At 35.8% G+C, this 20,291-nt stretch overlaps 1 long non-coding RNA gene across 1 annotated transcript in view; it reads right to left on the reverse strand.

The window, feature by feature from the left end:
* Positions 1 to 484: 484 nt before the first annotated feature.
* Positions 485 to 20,291, reverse strand: part of LOC117063390 — a 47,713-nt gene continuing 27,906 nt past the window's right edge. The window contains exons 4-6 of the long non-coding RNA XR_004428898.1: positions 7,029 to 7,127; positions 3,000 to 3,044; positions 485 to 1,080 (exon numbers count right to left, since the gene is read on the reverse strand). This is a non-coding gene — a long non-coding RNA (uncharacterized LOC117063390). The remainder of the gene's footprint in view (positions 1,081 to 2,999; positions 3,045 to 7,028; positions 7,128 to 20,291) is intronic.

Genomic DNA, 20,291 nt, shown 5'->3' on the forward strand with positions numbered 1-20,291 from the left:
AAAACTCCACAGTGAAACCAAGCATGTCCATTTTAGGGTGCACAGACCTTCTCCATGCCTGCCTCACCTTCACACTTGACTGCTTACCTCCATTTTTTAACACATGGTGCTAATGAGGCCATGGCCATGTTTTCACTGCCCATATGTGCCAGTTAGCTTCACTGTTCCAGTGTTACAGATTGTTTTCGTAAACTTGGGCTGCCAACTCAACAATTTCTCCACTCATTCACCAGGGGATCTGGCAAAAAAAAAAAGAAAAGAAAAAGAAAAAGAAAAAAGAAAAACAAAAGCATGGGTTATCTGTTGTAAAGTTCAAACAACAGCTGATTGCTTGGGGATAAAGTTAAGAAGGCTTATCTTGAAAATCATAGTCTTCAAAATGTCATGTTAATTCAGAGGCTTCCTGTGACTTGATTACTTTTAGTTTAACTTTGAGAAATAACTATTTAAGGAAGGCAGCATAAAAATAACACTAGATCAGGACTTTGAAATCTGGATTTTATTCTGATCTCTTTTTCAAATAGATGCATGACCTTGAACTGCCATCAAATTAGCCTACGCTCATTATCTTTTGGGAAGTGTGAGGGTTGCCTCACATAATTGCCCACCAAGCAAGCTCTAATCCTTTATAATTCTATAATTCAAGATGCCAAGCGTTGGAAGCATTGTTTGATGATGAGGCTTCAGGCTGGAAAGGGGAACTGATGCATCTTAAAAACTCGAACTGTGTCTCAGGCAGATGGTTGTTAGTTGTTAGTTGTTAGTTGTCAGGATCTCTTGTTGAGCAAAGATGTGCTCCCACGGACTTACAGGTGCTTCTGTTTTGTAGCACTGGTTTTGCAGTTTTGTTGCTTACAGGAGGAGTGCAAATCAGCCATCAGGCCAGGGGGAGAAATACATGATATTGGTCTTGATGAATTTGCTCACTAACTAGCTTTCTTCTGTTTATCTCAGCAGACTTCTGCCCGGGGTGTGGAATGAGTACATTCTTCCCCGTCAAGTCCTGGCAATTATTTTCCACCATGAGCACAGTGCTCTTTTTAGCTTTGCATCACTGAGTAACGGTTAAGGAGACAAGCACTCTGACGAGAAATATCCATCCTTAAAACCGTCTATTTATTTGTACCCGAAGACATGTTGTTGAGGGTAGAGGTTGGTGTCAAATCTTCTGATATATATGTGCATATACACCCATACACACACACACACACACACACACACACAGACACACACACAATCTAGTAAAGTTCCTGTTTCCTAACTTAAAGAGGACTATAACTATATTTACAATAGGGTCTAACATAGGGACTTATTTCTTTTAACAAATATAGGCTGGATAAGAATTAGAACTAAGTTGGTAAAGCAACTCTTCTTGAGGGAATTAAATTATTATACCTAATAAGAAACAAAGTATCCATTTTTACTTTATCCATAGTAACTACAATGGGAGGGATAGAGTGGGAATGTTTTTATTTATGAATGAATAAAGTTGCATGGATTACAAGTTGAGAAATAACTTAAACTTGATGTTAAATATCAGTGCAAACAACCATACAGGCTTCAAAAAAAGTGTGCTAGAATTAATGAACGTGAAAAATAATTCAGCTAATCAGCAGTTTGATGGGTTTAGAGCAAAAATTAGAGAAATGGAAGAAAGAGTAAAAGTATTGGAAAAACACAGTAAGGAATGTAAGTAGAGTGTGAAAACTGCTGCGGAACAGATTGCTGTTATAATTAGAGACAACATTTCACTCTCCTTTAAATACAAGTCCCTGGAAATTGCTCTGAGTGAAAGAAGGGGAGGCACAGCTGTTTGAGTGTACAGCTGGTGGGAAAGACAAAGACTAGAGTCAGTTAGACATAAACCAGTTAAAAAAAAACTAGCTAAGTAACAGTAACACCTGGCTTGAGCATAACGACAAGTATGCATTATTCTTAAGGAAATAAAACATAGGAGGTTTTTATGAAGAATAAGAAAATTTTCTTGCATATAAGAATCTCTCCAACTAGTGGCTCATGCTTATAATCCCAGCACTTTGGGAGGCCAAGGTGGGTGGATCACCTGAGGTCAGGAGTTCGAGACCAGCCTGGCCAACATGGCAAAACTCTGTCTCTACTAAAAATACAAAAAATTAGCCTGGAGTGGTGGCACGTGCCTGTAATTCCAGCTACTCAGAAGGCTGAGGCAGGAGAATCGCTTGAACCCGGGAGGTGGAGGTTGCAATGAGCAGAGATTGCACCATTGCACTTCAGCCTGGGCAACAAGAGCGAGACACCATCTCCAAAATATATATTTTTGGAGGATCTCTCCAACTATTCATTGAACAAAGGGGTAAAATACCTAAATCTGAAAGAATAATATATATTGAAATATTATGAGACTAATAGCATTAATTGTAACGCTCACATTCAATGGTGTCCTTTGTTTTACATAAATCTTGAGAATAAGTGATCAAAGACTTGGTGATTAATAAAAACTCTTCTCACTGTAATAGGCAAAAGACTATTCAGTAGGTGTCCTGGAAAGATACTCCACACACCCAATTATTGGTCTCACCCTTCCTCTGTGCATTCTTCAGAAACGTGCACAGACTCAACCTACTCACTTATTTTGTCTTGCCATAAAAGTGCAAGACAAATGAGAAAAATGAATATGTACACTTTTGGTTTACAGCTGACCAAAATCTCAGAAACATCAGGATTGGACAGCTTGTTCTCTCATCTTTTAATGTTATCTAATATTAACATCTACAAAAGATTTTTTTTCATAGTACACAGCAAACAATTCCTACCAGTGCCTTAGCTGCACAACTGTACAAGCAGACCCATCCTGTAGATATTCTTAAAGAGGCTGCTATGATATTATCCTGTGAGTGAGGGTATTGTCTGAGATGAGATAGCAACTTTGTGAACTGACGCATAAGAATTCACAGACCATCTCTGTTTCACCTTCTCCTGATTATATTCACATGAAACCGAAGACATTGGATGATTCTTACCTCTTCAACACAGACCATTTTCCCTTTTCTAGTCTTCACCTCATTCTGCTAGGAAAAAAAAAGAGATGTACAGAGGGGCAAGTTGTCTGATGAGATTCCAAATAGCCAAGCTATCTTTCGTGTGTACCCCTTCCTCTCTAGTTAGTGCTCCGTGGAATATTTATACCTCATCATCATGAGAAAAGGAGCCAAATCCTTTCTGGTACGTTAGAGATGTTTTTAGTCAGACTTTACACTGTGTTTTACTAGCTCTGGTTTAATCAGTAGTTGTTGATAAATTAAGTGTGTAAAAGTAAGAGATGTAACAATCCTCATTGCATCACCCCTTTGCTTATATATAAAACAAGTATTTGTCATATCTAACTTTATATTTAAATAGTCAATCATTTGTAAGGGTGTCTTGACTACCTATGCCAATCAATAAAGTGATTCTATTTTTATTTTGGAGGATATGGGTCACACGAGAAAGAATGAGACCAAATTTCTGATAACAAAGTTTAAGTATAATCTGAATACTGTTATTAGGTCAACAAGCAAGGTGACTAAAACAATGTTTGCAAACAAAAAGCTTTTTGCTCATATTTCTTAGAAATTGTTTTACTCATTCATCAGAACAAAATTTTAGCTCAATTTTGTAGTGGAACTTCTCTGAAGCCCTGGATTTGATATCATTATCTCCTATAATTTCCCATAATATTTCATATTTATTGATGACATTTAAGCATTTATTTAATAGCTATATTTCACATTAGAATATTTATGTATAAATAGAGAAAATATAGTGTCTGAAAGGACATGGCACATAGCAAATAAATATTTACAGAGTATTAATTATTTCTTTATCCACCCATCATCTCCACAGATACTGCCTGAGCATCTGCCCTTGCACAACTTTCATTCTACGAGAAGGAGTGACAATAAAACATTTAAGTAAAATGTCCAGTTTGTAAGAAGAAAAGAAATGTTAAAGAAAAAAGAAAAAAAATAGAACAGGGTGAGAAGGATTAGGAGTGTTGGCATGGAGGGTGGGGTGGCCTAAGATAGGTTTATTGAGAGCGTGTGATTAGAATAAGGCCGAAGGAGGTAAAGGAAATTTCCCTTGAATTTCTAACTGAAAACTGCTCCATACAGAGAAGAGTCAGGAAAATGCCTAGGATGTTCAAGAGACAGAAATTACTTTTGTTGAAACAGTATCAAGAATCCAGGTGCATTCTTATTTTATTTTCCCTTCCTAAGGAGTCATTGTATTTTTGTTTTTTCAGAATGGCTTTACTGATTACCCATGAATTATTTTCACTGTTATGAAGACAAGAATCCAAATACTGTGTTTTGACACCACAGATCTGTTTTCCAACAGAGACATCCCTTCCTTCCATCTGAAAAAACCATGGAGAAAATAGAGTTGAGATGTAATAGAGCTTAAAATCAACTTTATTAAATTGAATGTCTTCAGAATTGAGAAGACATTTCACTTTTCCTATAGCCTTCAGGTAAACACTTACAAAGAGGTATTTTAATAACCACTTAGGCACACAAGGACAGCTCTTCAGGTGGTCTCAGAGATAAAAAATTGCATATGTCATCTGCAAGAACAGATACTAAATTACCTTGGCCTACAGAAACTTTCTATTTGCCTAGAAGGTATTTATTTTCCCAATTGAGGTGTTGGGAAAACAATAGCCTAAACTTCCTATGGCAGAAAATACATCAGTGAAAACTCAGTATCTCTTTAATCTTATTACATACACTGTTACTGGTGGCCTAAACTTTTTGTGACAGAACATACATCAATGAAAACTCAGCATCACTTTAATCTTTTACTGTGTTGTCTGCTACTGTATCTCTGTGATTACTGTTAGCATATCATGATCATTTGTTCATTTTTCTTTGTATGCATGTTTTTTACATTTCAAAAAGTATATTCAATCAAAATAATACATAGATCACAGAGGTTTAAATTGAATGCTTTCTGAAGCTTGTTTAGTCTGTACATTGAATGCTACCTTTATAAGTGCCTTTTTTTGGAAACATTTCAATATAATCAATCTATCAATATTTGTTAATATAATAGAAACTATTTGGTTAACTGTATTATTTCACAACCATATCTCCCTTTGACTATTTGTGTTTTTGCCTTAGAAAATTTGTTGTAATTTATGCTAAAATAGGAAAAAATGAGCACAACAGTATAAGCATTATCCAACTCCTTTTGAAATTTAATTCTTATGTATAATTTTATGTAAATTTTATTTTACATAAAAATGTTATCTCCTGTAGTGACTTCTTGAATTAAGAGTGAATACAAAAGATTTAATATGCCTCTAAGATTTTTATACATTTTTACTGAATTGTGAATGCATTGAGCAATATTTACCATATCAATGTTAGAAATATCTTAACATTATGTTGAGGAATTGATATTCATACATAAAAAAATGAGAATATGTATAAATATGGTGTGTATACATGTTTGCATGTGTCTAGATTTGACCAAATATATTGTGAAATTAAAAATTATGAATACATTTGAGAAACAATCTGATAAAGAGAAAAAATACAGTGATAAGCCCCTGAACAATTTCAAATATTATGTTGAAATTTTCCTTTTCAGTGAATATAAAAGAGGCATTAAACAAAATGTCTACTCCTAAATTGTGTCAAATAAACCAAAGTTCACTTTGGGAGGAAAGGCAAGTATGGCCAACATCTTATTTAGTATTCAAACTGTGTATTAAACTGTGGTTTATGGACTTGTTTCATACGATGACTTGTGTTTTTTTCTTGAAACAAAGTCTCACTGTGTCTCCCAAGATGGAGTGCAGTGGCATGACCTTGGCTCACTGTAATGTCTGCCTCCCAGGTTCAAGCAATTCTCCTACCTCAGTCTCCTGAGTAGCTGGGACTACAGGTGCCCACTACCACGCCTGGCTAATTTTTGTATTTTCAGTAGAGACAGGGTTTCACCATGTTGGCCAGGCTGGTCTCAAACTCCTGACCTCAAATGATCCACCCACCTTGGCCTCCCAAAGTACTGGGATTAGAGGCATGAGCCATGGTGGCCAGCCTCATATGTGACTTCTAATTAATTAATATGAACAAAATTTCTGTCTACAATTGTTACATAAACATATAATTTATAAATGGAAAGACCTATAAGGGTGTAGCTATTTAAATGGGTTTTAAATAGGTTTTTTATTTGTGAATTTATGTTATAAAATCTAGGAACTGACAAATTGTATAATTTAGCCCTATAAATCCTGTTTGACTTCTGTCTTCAACAAAAGTATGTGACTGTCTTCCTTCAGGGCCCATGTTAATAATAATTTAGGAGTGTTTTGTGCAGATCTGATCCGAGCACCATGTATAGGTTCATTTCTTCTATAACACTTGAATTCAAATTTGAGAATCTTCAGAATTAATCAGGTAATATTTATAGAGATCTCACTATAAAACCTCATACAGACATTTATTGTGTAAAATATATTTTTTTCTAAAAAGAATAAACAAACTGAATTATGACCAATAATCCTGGTGAGTTGCTTTAAGTTGAATATGAACTGAATAAACACATCAAAGTAATTTTTCATATTTTAGCTTCATTGAATTAATGATATTTCTTATTAGTTTTTGGAAAAATGTATGTGTTTATAAAATTTACATAATTAAAAAATCCATCAATATTGTTTAATATATAGAAGATTATTTTATTAAATGAAAATATTATTTCATGAATACATCTAACATTGAATAGCTATGTGTTTTTAATTTGGGACATATATAGTCATGTGTGGCAACATAGGAAAAAGCAGAACATGTATAACTTATACCTCCTTTCACCTTTGTGTTTTGTCATCTCAATTTCTAACTTCCATAGTAAGTCAATACATATCTGCAATTGTCATATCAATTAGAATGATTTTCAGTTGAATGAACCAGCAATCTGGCTACCTCAGGATGTTTTTCTGTTCCATACGTAGTATTGAAGAATATTGAGAGGAAGTATGGCAGTTTCATTATGTCCTCAGTTACCTTAACTGTTCTTAACCTTCCATTCCACCTCCCTTAGCATGTAGCACTCATTCTCATTCTTGCAAAATGGCTTTTACATCTCCAGGCATCATACCTGTGCTCCAATTTGGAAGATGAAGCAAAGGAGAAAGGCATTAGGCAGAAGATACAAATGCATGTAATAGTTCTGCCAACTCTAACAAGCTAGAAGTGAGAGACAAAGCAAATTTTATTATATGAAAAGCATATACAAATACATATCTTAAAGTTTTCTCTCTCTATATAGGAAGATATTCTTTATACTATATATACCTTCTAGTTTCCTTTTGTGGTTAGAAACTGGAGATTAAATGTGGGTGATTAACAGCTGTTTAAGAGGAAGTGATAGTTTTTGCCAATAAGAGGATTACTATAAAAATTTATTTTCCTCTTGGCTGGAGCCTTTTAGATTTACAATATTTTCAGATGCTTTGTGGCATTCAAGTATATTCAAGTGCACTTTTTAATTTTAGTACTTGCTGTCTTTAGAGAAGTTTTAGATTCACAGCAAAAATAAGAGAGAGGCACGGAGATTTCTTATGTCTTCTCTGTTGTTACACATGTATACCCTCCCCCATTATCAACATTCTGCACCAGAGTGGTACACATGTTGTAACTGATAAACCTACATTGACATATGATAATCACCCAAAGTTCATCGTTTGCATTAGGGTTCACCTTAGGTATTGTACGGTCTATGCAAGTGCACTTTGAAGAAAGCATGGGCTTGCTTACAGGATTCTATTAACATAATGAAGGGATTCCACTTGTGTAAATACAGCAGAGGGATATTACATTAGTCTCATTAACCCATTGAACCTCTTGGTGTTTCCACCCAACTGTAACAAGGCTTTTATGGAGTAGGGTAGACTAGAATGTTTGAGTGAAAATTAGTTGGCAACACCAAAACATGCCAAGAGATTCTAAGTACATAAAACTAAATGTCTTTTGAAATGATTGTACATATGTCTAACTTTTTTTTGTTTACATGCAACGGTAAACCTGTGAAGATATTTAACTTTTAATTTTATTGTTAATTTTTAGGAACACATAGTAGTTGTAAATATTTATAAGGTACATATGATATTTTGATACAAACCTATAAAGTATAATGATCAAATCTGGGTATTTGGAAGATTCATTTTCTCAAACGCTGATCATTTATTTAGGATGGGACATTTGAAATCTTTTCTAGCTATTTTGAAATATAAATACATTACTGTTAACTATATTTCCCTAATTGTGCTACTAAACACTAGATCCCTATCCTTCTATAAAACTTAAATTCAATAGCTTATTGAAAATTCTAGAAAAGTATCTGCTTTGTAGTAAACACTTGATAAAACATAGTTCACTTTTGAAACAAATAAATCATTTTCTTTAAACAACAGAATTCATTTATATACAGATTGTTTCTTTACAGTGTGGGTAGAAGCTGCCATTTTATAATTCACTGGTTTTCAAATTTTGGGAGCTCAAAACCCTTTCAAAATAATAATTTTATGCACACCTCCAATGTAGCAAATGTTCGAAAAACTGCTTTAATTAAAACAGAATTCTCCAGAGCTTGCTCCCTCTGCCTCCCAAGCCATCCCTTGAGACTTCTGAGGCAACTCTAAATTGCTGTAGAATTCTTAAAAGTGTATTGAATCTAGTAAAACAGGCCATGCAGATAGTTATACTTCTAGCTTAATATAATCTTTTCAATTCGGAATAAACTCATTTATCTATATTGTTGATTGTCAAATGATAATGAATTATGAACAATAGTTACTTTTTGTTCATTTTAAAAAGTAATTGTATTAAAGTTGCTCATTGTAATATGTTAAAACTTAAGAAAATTTTAACCTTGTGAGAAATAAGTTATTGAATGAGGCTACTGGTTTGAACCCCTCTGTCTTCTAATTTATTACACTGTGCCACTCCCTACATTCTTTCTTTTGTGGAGTTACCTCTGTTTTCCTCATATACTAATCTGGGAATCAAAATGTCTTTATTTAATTATTTTAATTTGGATTTTTGTCCAACATTTAAAATCTAGATTCAGTGATAGAAACACATAACTTTGGATAATTTGGAATTTATGTCTGTGGCAATTTCAGCTATCAGAGTGCCAAAACGGCAGTAGTGACTTCATTTGATCGTAGTTCCTCTGGTATGACCTTAGTTCTTATACACTGTCCAACTTTGGCTTAATATTCCTCTGATTCTATAGGATCCCATTCTATTTTTTCCCATTCTATAGGTTGTCTGTTGACTCTGTTGATAGTTTCTTTTGTTGTGCAGAAGCTCTTTAGTTTAATTAGGTCATATTTGTCAACTTTGTTTTTGTTGCAATTGCTTTGGGTGTCTTTGTCATTAAATCTTTGTTAGGTCCTATGTCCCGATTATAGTTCTTAGGTTATTTTTCAGGGTTTTTACACTTGATCTTAGCCAAAAGGCCAAGAAGCAATCTCCAGGGTTTTTGCAGTTTTAGGTTTTACATTAGTCTTTAATCCATCTTGAGTTGATTTTTTTTTAATATGGTATAAGGAGGGGGTCCAGTTGCAATGTTCTGCATATGGCTAGTTGGTTATCCCAGTACCATTTTTAAATAGAGAATCCTTTCCTCTTTGCTTGTTTTTCTTGACTTCATTGAATATTAGATGATTGTAGGTGTACAGAATTATTTTTGGGCTCTCTATTCTGTTCCAGTGGTCTATGTGTCTTTTTTTTTTGTACCACTTCCATGCTGTTTTGGTTACTGCAAGGTTGTAACATAGTCTGAAGTTAGGTAATGTGATGCCTCCAGCTTTGTTGGTTTTGCTTAGATTTCTCTTGGCTATTTATGCTCTTTTTTGGTTCCATATGAAGTTTAAAATAGTTTTTTTCTAATTCTGTGAAGAATGTCATTGGTAGTTTGATAAGAGTAGCACTGAATTTGTACACTGCTTTGGGCAGTATGGCCATTTTAACAATATTGATTCTTCCTGTTATTGAGCATGAAATGGTTTACCATTTCTTTGTGTCATCTCTGATTTCTTTGAATAGTGTTTCATAATTCTGAATGTAGAGGACTTTCACCTCATTGGGTTAGTTGTATTCCTAGGTATTTTATTCTTATTATGGCTATTGTGAATGGCATTGCATTCTTGATTTGGCCGTTGGCTTATAGGTTGTTGGTGTATAAAGGTGTTACTAATTTTTGTACATTGATTTTGTGTCCTGAAGCTTTGCTGAAGTTGTTTATCTGCCTAAGCAACTTTTGGGTAGAGACTGTGACTTTTTCTAGGTATAGAATCATATTGTCTGCAAACAGGGATACTTTGACTTCCTCTCTTCCTATTTGGATGCCTTTAATTCTTTCCCTTGCCAGATAGATCTATCAAGAACTTCCAGTACTATGATGAATAGGAATGGTGAGAGGTCATTCTTGTCTTGATCTGGTTTTTAAAGAGAATGCTTCTTGCTTTTGCCTATTTGGTATGATGGTTATGGGCTTGTCATAGATGGTTCTCATTGTTTTGAAATATGTTTCTTCCATGCCTATTTTGTTGTGGGTTTTTAATATGAAGGGATGTCGAATTTTATCAAAAGCCTTTTCTTCATCTATTGAAATAATTACATGGCTCTTGTTTTTAGTTCTCTTTATGTGATGAATCACATTTATTGATTTGTATATGTTGAATCAACTTTGCATCCCAGGGATAAAGCATACTTGATCATAAGGGATTGTATTTTTGATGTGCAGGTAGATTCAGCTTGCTAGTATTCTGTTGAGGATTTTGCATCTATGTTCATCAAGGATATTGGTCTGACATTTTCTTTTTCTGTCATGTCTTTCCCAGATTTTGGTATCAGTATGATGTTGATCTCATAGAATGAGGTAGGGAGGAATTCATATTCTTTCATTTTTTGGGGGATAGTTTCAGAATGGTACCAGCTCTTCTTTATACATCTGGTAGAATTTGGCTATCTGATCCTGGGTTTTTCTGGTTGGTAGGCTTACTATTACTGATTCAATTTCAGGACTCATTTTAAATTTGTTCAGGAATTTAATTTCTTCCAGTTTAATCTTGGTGGTTGCATGTTTCCAGAAATTTATCCATTTCTTCTAGGTTTTCTAATTTGTATGCACTGAAGTGTTCCTAGTAATCTCTGAGGACTTTTTGTATTTCTGTGTGGTCAGTATTAGTATCCCCTTTGTCATTTCTGATTGTGTTTATTTGAATCTTCTCTCTTTTTTTTCTTTATTAGCCTATCTAGTTGTCTATTTATCTTATTGATTCTTTCAAAGAAACAGCTCCTGGATTTGTTAATCTTTTGTGTGTTTTTTCACATCTCAGTTTCCTCCAATTCAGCTCTGATTTTGTTTTTGTTTTTGTTTTTGTTTTCCTTGTCTTCTCCTGGCTTTGGGATTGATTTGCTCTTGTATCTCCAGTTCCTCTTAGTATGATGTTAGATTGCTGATTTGAGATCTTACTTTTCAATGTGAGTGTTTAGCACTATAAATTTTCCTCTCAACACTGTTTTTGCTGTGTCGCAGAGATTCTAGTATGTTGTATCTTTGTTCTCATTAATTTCAACACATTTCTTGATTTTGGCCTTAATTTTATTGCTTACCCGAAGGTCATTCAGGAGTGGGTTAGTTAATTTCTATGTAATAGTATGGTTTTGTGTGGTTTTCTTAGTATTGATTAGTAGTTTCATTATGCTGTGCTCTGAGAGTGTATTTGGTAAACAAAACTCTGAGAGTTATTTTGCTTTTCCTGAGGATAGTTTTATGTATGATGATGTGATCAATTTTAGAGTATGTGTCATTTGCAGATGAGAAGAATGTATATTTTGTTGTTTTGGGGTGGAGAGTTGTGTAGATGTCTACTAGGTCCATATGGTCAAATGTCAAGTTCGGATTCTGAATGTCTTTGTTTAGTTTTCTGCCTCAGTGATCTAATACTGTCAGTGGGGTGTTGAAGTTTCCTATTATTGTGTGGAAGTCTAAGCCTCTTCATAGGTCTCTAAGAGCTTGTTTTATGAATTGAACAATCTTATGTTGTGTGTATATATATATATTCTGGTTTGTTGTCTTGTTGAATCGAACTCTACCATTTTGTAATGCTCAACTTTTTTTTTTTAATCTTTGTTCATTTAAAGTTTGTTGTGCCTGAAATTAGAATAGTAACCACTGTTTTTTTATATTTTCCATTTGGTTGGTAGATCTTTCTCCATTCCTATACTTTGAGTCTATGGGTATCATTGCATGTGAGGTAGGTCTCCTGAAGACAGCATACCATCAGGTCTTGCTTCTTTATCCAGTCTGCCACTGTTTGCCTTTTAATTGGGGCATTAACTTTGTTTACAGTCAAGGCTAATGTTGATATGTGCAGATTTGATCCTGTCATTATATTATCAGCTGGCTATTTTGCAGACATGTTTGTTTGATTGTTTTATAGTATGAATGATCTATGTACTTAAGTTTGTTTTTGTAGTGGTTGGTTATAGTCTATACATACTTAGCACTTCTTTCAGTGCCTGTCTTATGACAGGTCTGGTAGTAACAAATTCCTTGTCTAAAATACATTTTAGTAACATTTTCTTGTCTAAAATAATATTATTTCTCCTTTGCTTATGAAACTTAGTTTAATTGTATATGAAATTCTTACTTGGAGATTCTTTTCTTTAAGAAAGCTGAATATAGGCCTTCAATCTCTTCTGGCTCGTCGAGTTTCTGCTGAAACATTTCTTACATGCCATTTCTCTCTAGCTGTCTTTAACATTTCTTCTTTCACTTCAACCTTGGAGAATCTTATGAGTATGTATCTTGGGGATGGTCTTCTTGTGTAGTATCTCATAGGGATTCTCTGCTATTCCTGAATTTGAATGTTGGCCTCTCCAGTGAGGTTAGGGAAATTTTCATGAACCATAACCTAAAATGTGTTTTCCAAATTTCTTTCTTTCTCCCCCTCTCTTTCAGGGATGCCAATGAGTTGGAGACATGGTCTCTGTACTCCATGTTTCTTGGAGATTTTGTTCTATTCTTTCTGAAAAATTTTTTGCCTCACTGAGTTAGTTTAGATACCCAGTCTTCAAATTCTGAGATTCCTTCCTCAACTTGGTCTATTTTGCTGTTTTTTTTTTTTTTTTTTTTTGAGACGGAGTCTTGCTCTTTCGCCTGGGCTGGAGTGCAGTGGCCGGATCTCAGCTCACTGCAAGCTCCGCCTCCCGGTTTTACGCCATTCTCCTGCCTCAGCCTCCGGAGTAGCTGGGACTACAGGCGCCCGCCACCTCGCCCGGCTAGTTTTTTGTATTTTTAGTAGAGACGGGGTTTCACCCTGTTAGCCAGGATGGTCTCGATCTCCTGACCTCGTGATCCGCCCGTCTCGGCCTCCCAAAGTGCTGGGATTACAGGCTTGAGCCACCGCGCCCGGCCTATTTTGCTGTTAATATTTGTGATTGCTTTATGAAATTTGTGTAGTGTGTTTTTCAGCTCTATCAGATCAGTTTTTTTTTTTTTATAATGGTCATTTTATTTACCACTTCCCACATTGTTTTGTTGTAAACCTTAATTTCCTTAAACTGGGTTTCAATTTACTCCTGAATCTAGATGATCTTCATTCCTATCCATATTCTGAATTCGATTTCTGTCATTTTTAGCTACTTCACTCTGGTTAAGAACTCCTGCTGGTGAAGTAGTGTGGTCATTTTGAGGTAAGAAGAAACTCTGGCTTTTTGAGTTACCAGAGTTCTTGTGCTGGTTCTTTCTCATCTGTATAGCTTGGTGCTCCCTTAACTGTCGTGTAATTTGAGTACCGTCAGTTGACTTCTTTTCTGTATGTTTCCAGAGGGCCAAGGCTTTGTGCAAGTCTTTATCTGTAGCTGAATTCTCATCCATGGTTTCACAAGAGAGTATGTTAGCATTTTTGGTATTGAAATTTGGACTTTGATCCAACAGATCGCATGTAAGCAAAGGATGTGTAGACAGACTTTTGCTCAGACACATGACTCCTCTGTATTTCCTCATGATTGCAGCCATGCTACCGCTCAATGCTCTGAAAGTGTATGCTCCTCTCCCATTTAAGTGCTGGCTGCAGTTCTCAACTTGGCACTCCTGGGCTTCACACTGCAGCCCTGGGGCAAACTGAGGCTTTATGTTCCCTTTCCAGCTAGGAGGCAGCAGGAGAAGGGACCATGGCAGTGTCTGAGGCAGAGGACCTTTTACTTGTCTCTTGGGGCTCCACCTGAGAGAGAGATGCAAAGTGGCTTTCCATTAGTGTGATTGGCCTGTGGTGGGGCAGCTGTGTTCTGGACCAAAACCAGGGCACCTTACCTGATGATGAGCAGCAGCAGTAGCAGACAGACTTTCAGTTGCCTCTGGGATCTCCACCTCAGAAAAACACGGAGCCACTGCTACTGGAAATGGTCAGCAAGAGTCTGGGGCTGGTGCACTGCTGGCTCAGCTGTTGGCCCCACTTGATGAAAAGCTTGTGGTTGAGGGCTTACAGTTAGGAGAGAGTGGGCAACTTTCCAGATGGTGACTGTGTTGTGTTGGAAATGAGTAAAGTCCACAGGCTCTTTGTTTCTTCTCCAGTCTTGGGGCAGCAGGGATGGAACTGCTGCAGGGACAGAGAACCTTTTCTTGCTTCTGGAAGTCACTCTCAGGGAAACACAGAGCCACTGGCAGTGGAAATGCTTGGCTGTGGGTAGGAGACAGCTGTTCTGTGTTCCCAAGCTGGGGGCCCTGACTGGTGAAGAGAGAGGGGTGGGGGCTCACAGGGAAGAGAGACTGAACTCCTTTCTGTATAGTAGCTGTGGTGTCCTGGTGATCTAGTGCAGTGATCAGGCCCTTTGTTCCTTTCCAGTTGTGAGGGCAGTAAACTCATTACCACTGTAGTTGCAATGAGAGAGGGGCTGTAGGCTGTTTCTAGGATTCCCTCCTCAGAAAAATGCAGAGTTGTCACCGATTGAAGTGTCCCGATGGCGAAAATGTGGTTGTACTGGGGGTCAAGGTGGAGAAACACTGCCCAGTGAAGAGTAGTGGAGGTAAGGACCTGTGTGGAAAATAGTCTGACCACTTTCCCACAAGGCTACTGCACTATGTCCAGGATCTTCATCAGTTGCCAATCACTGTGCTCCCTCCCATATCTGAGGGCAACAGGAGGAAGGGCTGCAAAGCAACAAAATTGTTGGCCTGCCTACTTCCTTTGGGAGCTCCATCCTAGGGAAATGCAGGGCTGCTGCTGGCCCGAGAGCCAAGGCAGGGGGTGACTAGAGTCCTGGGTCTGGAGGCCGTTCCTAGAGTGGAGTAGTGGGGATGTGGGCCCACATGGCAAACAGCTACACTGTGCTGGGGGTCTGGATTAGTCCCTGATCACTGCACACCCTCTTATTCTGATGGCAATAGTAGTGGGAGCTGTGGAGCAGCAAAAATGGCCGCCTGTCTCTCCTTCTGGGAGCCTCATCCCAGGGAAGTGCAGAGCTGCTATTGGCCTGAGAATTTAGGTAGGTGGTAGCAGTTCACTTTTTACAAATAATGAACTGGCATTGAGACATCATTATCACTAAAAGTCCATCGTTTACATTAGAGTCACTCTTGGTGTTGCATGTTTTATGGCTTTTGAGAAATGTATAAGAATATGTATCTACTATTGTAATACCATACAGAATACCCTCACTGCCCTAAAAATGATCTGTTCCCCACCTATTTATTCTTCCCTCCTCCCTTACCCCCTGTTAACCACTGATCTTTTTACTGTTTCCATAGTTATGCCTTTTCCAGAATGCCAGAGTTGGAATCATACAGTGATTCTATACTCTTCAGATTTGCTTTGTTCATTTTGTAACACGCATTTAAGGATTTCCCATATCTTTTCTTGGCATGAGAGCTCATTTTTCTTTGCAGTGAATAATAATTAATTCATTGTATGGATGTACCATTGTTTACTTATTCAGTAACCTATTGAAAGACTTCTTGGTTGCTTCTAGGTTTTGGCAATCTTGAATAAAACTGTGAACATCCATGTGCAGGTATTTGTGTGGACATACATTTTTAGCAGATTTGGGTAGATACCAATAAGATCAAGATAAGATTGCTGAGTCATATGGTAAGAGTATGTTTGGTTTTGTACGAAACTGAAAATATCTTCCAAATTAGCTGTTCTGTTTTGCATTCTCAGCAGTAATGAACGAGAGATGCTGATGCAGCATTTGGTATTATTAGTGCTTTGGATTTTAGTCATTCTACTCTTGTCATCTATATTTAATTATGTTGCTTTTCAGATGTCTTGCTGTTATTTTTCTTGATATTTTCATTTGTGCTTCATAAATGTGTGTCCACAGATAATATCTAATCATAAAATAGGTGATATTTTATGAACACATCAAATGACAGTGATTTGCCCAAAGAATTTCATAGTGATTTATTTTCTTTGGATATTCTGAATCTCCTTATTGCTCCTTCCCCTGAACAGAGCAATAATTGTGCTTTTCCTCACATTGTGTTCAATTAAATTATCTTCTTTATTGAAACTATACTCCCATTCCTCCTTTGGGTAATTAGATTTTATCTTTTTCTAAACACTTTAACAATTTCCTTCTTAGCATATATATTTTCCTTATTGCAGCAGACACTGTTTGTCACTTTCCTGTCATTCTCATTTCTTCACCAGTGGATTCCTGATTTTTCTTAGATTAAAAGTGGTCCCAGAGTAAGAATTTATGTAATTGCAACAATCTGTTTCCATTTTTCCCTCTGACAGGCATAGTAGAACTTGGGCTATTCCGTTCTACTCAACTAGACACAAAAGATGTCATCTGTGATGTCATGGAATAATGTTTAGTTTCTTGACAATAATAGAGAGAAATGAAAGGAAATCTCATTGGCTTTCTTCTTCCCTTCTTAATAAATGTGGGAAGATATAATTACTGCAGTTATGGCAGCTATCCTATGATTATAAAGGAAGAAGTACCATGATGAAAATGCAAATGGAAAAATGAAAAGAGCCAAGGATTGGATCTGTGTGATAATTTTCACTCATAAAACCACCTACAGTACCACCTCCCTTTTAATAAGACACTCAGCTGATATTTCCTTACTTGAGCCAAATGTATCCTGATACCCTCCTGGAAATAGATTTAGTGTCGATGACCATGCCCACATCTTTGAAACATTATCAATAGTATTTATATCAGAAAAAGGTGTCAGCTATTTGTATTTCAGCCCGATTTAGGCCTAAAGATCTCAGGTGCAGGGTATTAGTTAATTAGATATTTTGTCTGTTCTTAAAATTCATATTTGAAATATAAGAAATTTAAGGCAATATTTTAATTGCTTATGTGTGTCTTCACCATATTTCATGACACTTTGGAAGGAAAATCAATAAATGTCTTGTATTACATATGCCATCTGTCAATATGTAGAAAATATGACCACTGACCTTTATAACAGTTCTGGGTAAAATTTTTAGTATCTTTTTTTTTTCCTTTTTCTTTGCCTTACAATTTTTTTTTCTTTTGAGATTGGAGTGGAGCTAAATGGGCTGCACAACCCCTTCTTGATGACAAGCAATTTTCTTCCCACTCTACCAAATAACTCTCACACTAAACTTATATTTTACATAATAACGTTTTCCTGTATTTTGTGTTTCTTTGTTTTTTATTTGTTTTTTGGAGATTTGAGAGCATTAACTAACAGTTAAGACACTCTTTTGATTAAAATTCTCATTTTCTTCCATTAGTACTTGAAATAAAATCCAAAGTTATCACTGGAAATGCTGTTAACGCTCTTTCTAGCTGTATCTTTATAAATCTCCCCGCCAACAGTGACACAGTTGCTAAAGTTTGCCAACATTTTTCCAAACACAGGCCCTAGACCTTTCCAAGCAAGGGTCCGGGGTCCTCTTCTAGAGAGCTTTACTTCCCATCACTTAGCCTTCACTGTAAATATTACCAGCTCAGACAGACTAGCTCTGTTCACCTCTCTTAAGGTTCTGCATTTAGCTGCTCAACTCATGGTTACTTTTATTGATTATTTTATATTGTCTTTCTCATCCTGAGTATATATTTTAATCTATTTTTCTGCTTCTTAATCACTGTCAAGCCTTCTCCCCCACCATCATCACAAGTTACAACCACGATAGTGTGGATCTTTAAAATTTCACCTTTATGCATCATCATGTTTGGCAAATAATTACTTTGAAACATAATTTGAAATAAATAGGTAGATAAATAAATACATAATTATCTGTAATAATGATAAATAAAGAATGTTTTTAAGACTCATTTTCCTTCCTTCATTCCCTTCCAATAACTTGAGCTTTAGTCCACTCAACAAGTGGGTTCACCTTTTCTCTTCTCTTTTTACTGCCCCTTCTCTAACTTCCTTTGAATTTCTTTTTATTCTGCTGAGAAATTAACTTAGGACATGAGTATCTTCTTCTATACACAGCGTTGACATGAAAGCTTCTATTCCCCAAAAAGCCTATTTGGTTATTTTTCTAAACAAATCCAAACTTTCTTGAAAGCCTATTTGTTAAAATAATATTTTAATGCCACACCAAATCAGGTAATCAGTGTCTTTACTTCATTTAAGCAGAGACAAAAGCAATTTTTGCCATTCATCCCATTGAGTTATTGTTGAATTGTTTTTGTGACATTTTAAAAATTAAAAGTCTAGACATTTTATACTCTTGCATCAAATATTATATTTTTCATATTCTTAATAAATTACCTGTAACACTGATTGTGCTTTTTCTGAAAAAAACTCTTCATTCTTCTTTCATGACCATTAAATTAACAAATAAAATTTGTTTACTAGATTCCATTTTTCAGAAAGTTTGTAAGTATCATTGAGCATAGTCGATTTTAAGAAATATGACAAATAGAGAAGCAATATTGTAGCAACGTAGAGTCACCCTTTAGTTTTAGAAAAAAGTAGAGTGAACTTTTTTTATATTCACATATTTCCTTGTTTCCATAAATCTATTATAGATATGAACACACATATAATCTCATTAGATATGCATTTAAGATAATTCTACATACTTTTTAATATTATGGTCTAAATATTTAAGCTATTTTGGATACTTAACTGAAATAATTGATTAATTTTATTGAACTGATCTACACGGCTAATTAAAATAATTAACTTCACAGTATTGTAATTAGATCAATATATATGCAAACATCATTTCTGCAGAATACTAATGTGATTGTGGAAAAGCTATTTGTTTCTTAGAGCTACAAATTTCTCATCTTTAAACAGAGAAAATGTCTAAATTTAGGGACGTGACAGAGATGAAATTAGATAAGCAATATATTATATACACTATATATCATATGTGTAATTATTTGTGATGCTATATATTATATATTAGTACAATGTAGTTGTCATTTTCAGCAGTTTTTCATGTTGCCTATTACAAAATACCCAATTTATATTCCTGACTGAATTTTATTTAATCATTTTAATGTATTTTATTAAACTATTTTCATATTTTAGGCTACTTGCCTTTTTCTGATTCCAAATGATAAGTACTTTAGAACCTACTTCTATTAATACATAGTTGTAATATTAAAATCGATTTATAAATGAATGGAGATTAGGACAGAAACTTTCTTCTTAGTTCTCTAATATTAGCCCTGCTTATATTGAGGCACTTTTACATAATGGCTCCCCTTTCTAAGACAGAAAATAGCTTTAGAATACATGTACTTTAAACTCCTGACCTCGTGATCCACTCGCCTCGGCCTCCCAAAGTGCTGGGATTACAGGCGTGAGCCACCGCGCCTGGCCCAAGACCAGCCTGGTCAAGATGGTGAAACTCCGTCTCTACTAAAAATACAAAAATTAGCCGGGCGTGGTGGCGAGCGCCTGCAATTCCAGCTAGTCAGGAGACTGAGGCTGAGAATTGCTTGAACCGGGAGGCGGAGGTTGCAGCGAGTCGGGAGATGGTGAGACTTCGTTTCAAAAACAAAAATAAAAATAAAAAAGAAGAATGCATGTACTTTAGAAAGCATTTATTGGAGCCACTTAAAACTTTTTGTGAATACAAGATGCATATTATACATTTAAAAAATTGTATCATAAAGACGTATGCTCCCTCTGGATCACTGTTTATCAACAGAGCACGGTAGATCTGTTTTCCTGCCTTCTCCCTCTCCAGTCTGCACAGAAGGTTTGGAAATAGGCAGCAGCTTTCATGAAAGTCTCAGCGATTGAGGTTGGCACATGCACTTAATTTTGAGCACGGCAGAACTGGTAAACATTCT

This window comes from Trachypithecus francoisi, unplaced genomic scaffold, assembly GCF_009764315.1.
Source record: "Trachypithecus francoisi isolate TF-2019V2 unplaced genomic scaffold, Tfra_2.0 Lachesis_group18, whole genome shotgun sequence".
In the NCBI taxonomy this organism is placed as follows: domain Eukaryota; kingdom Metazoa; phylum Chordata; class Mammalia; order Primates; family Cercopithecidae; genus Trachypithecus; species Trachypithecus francoisi.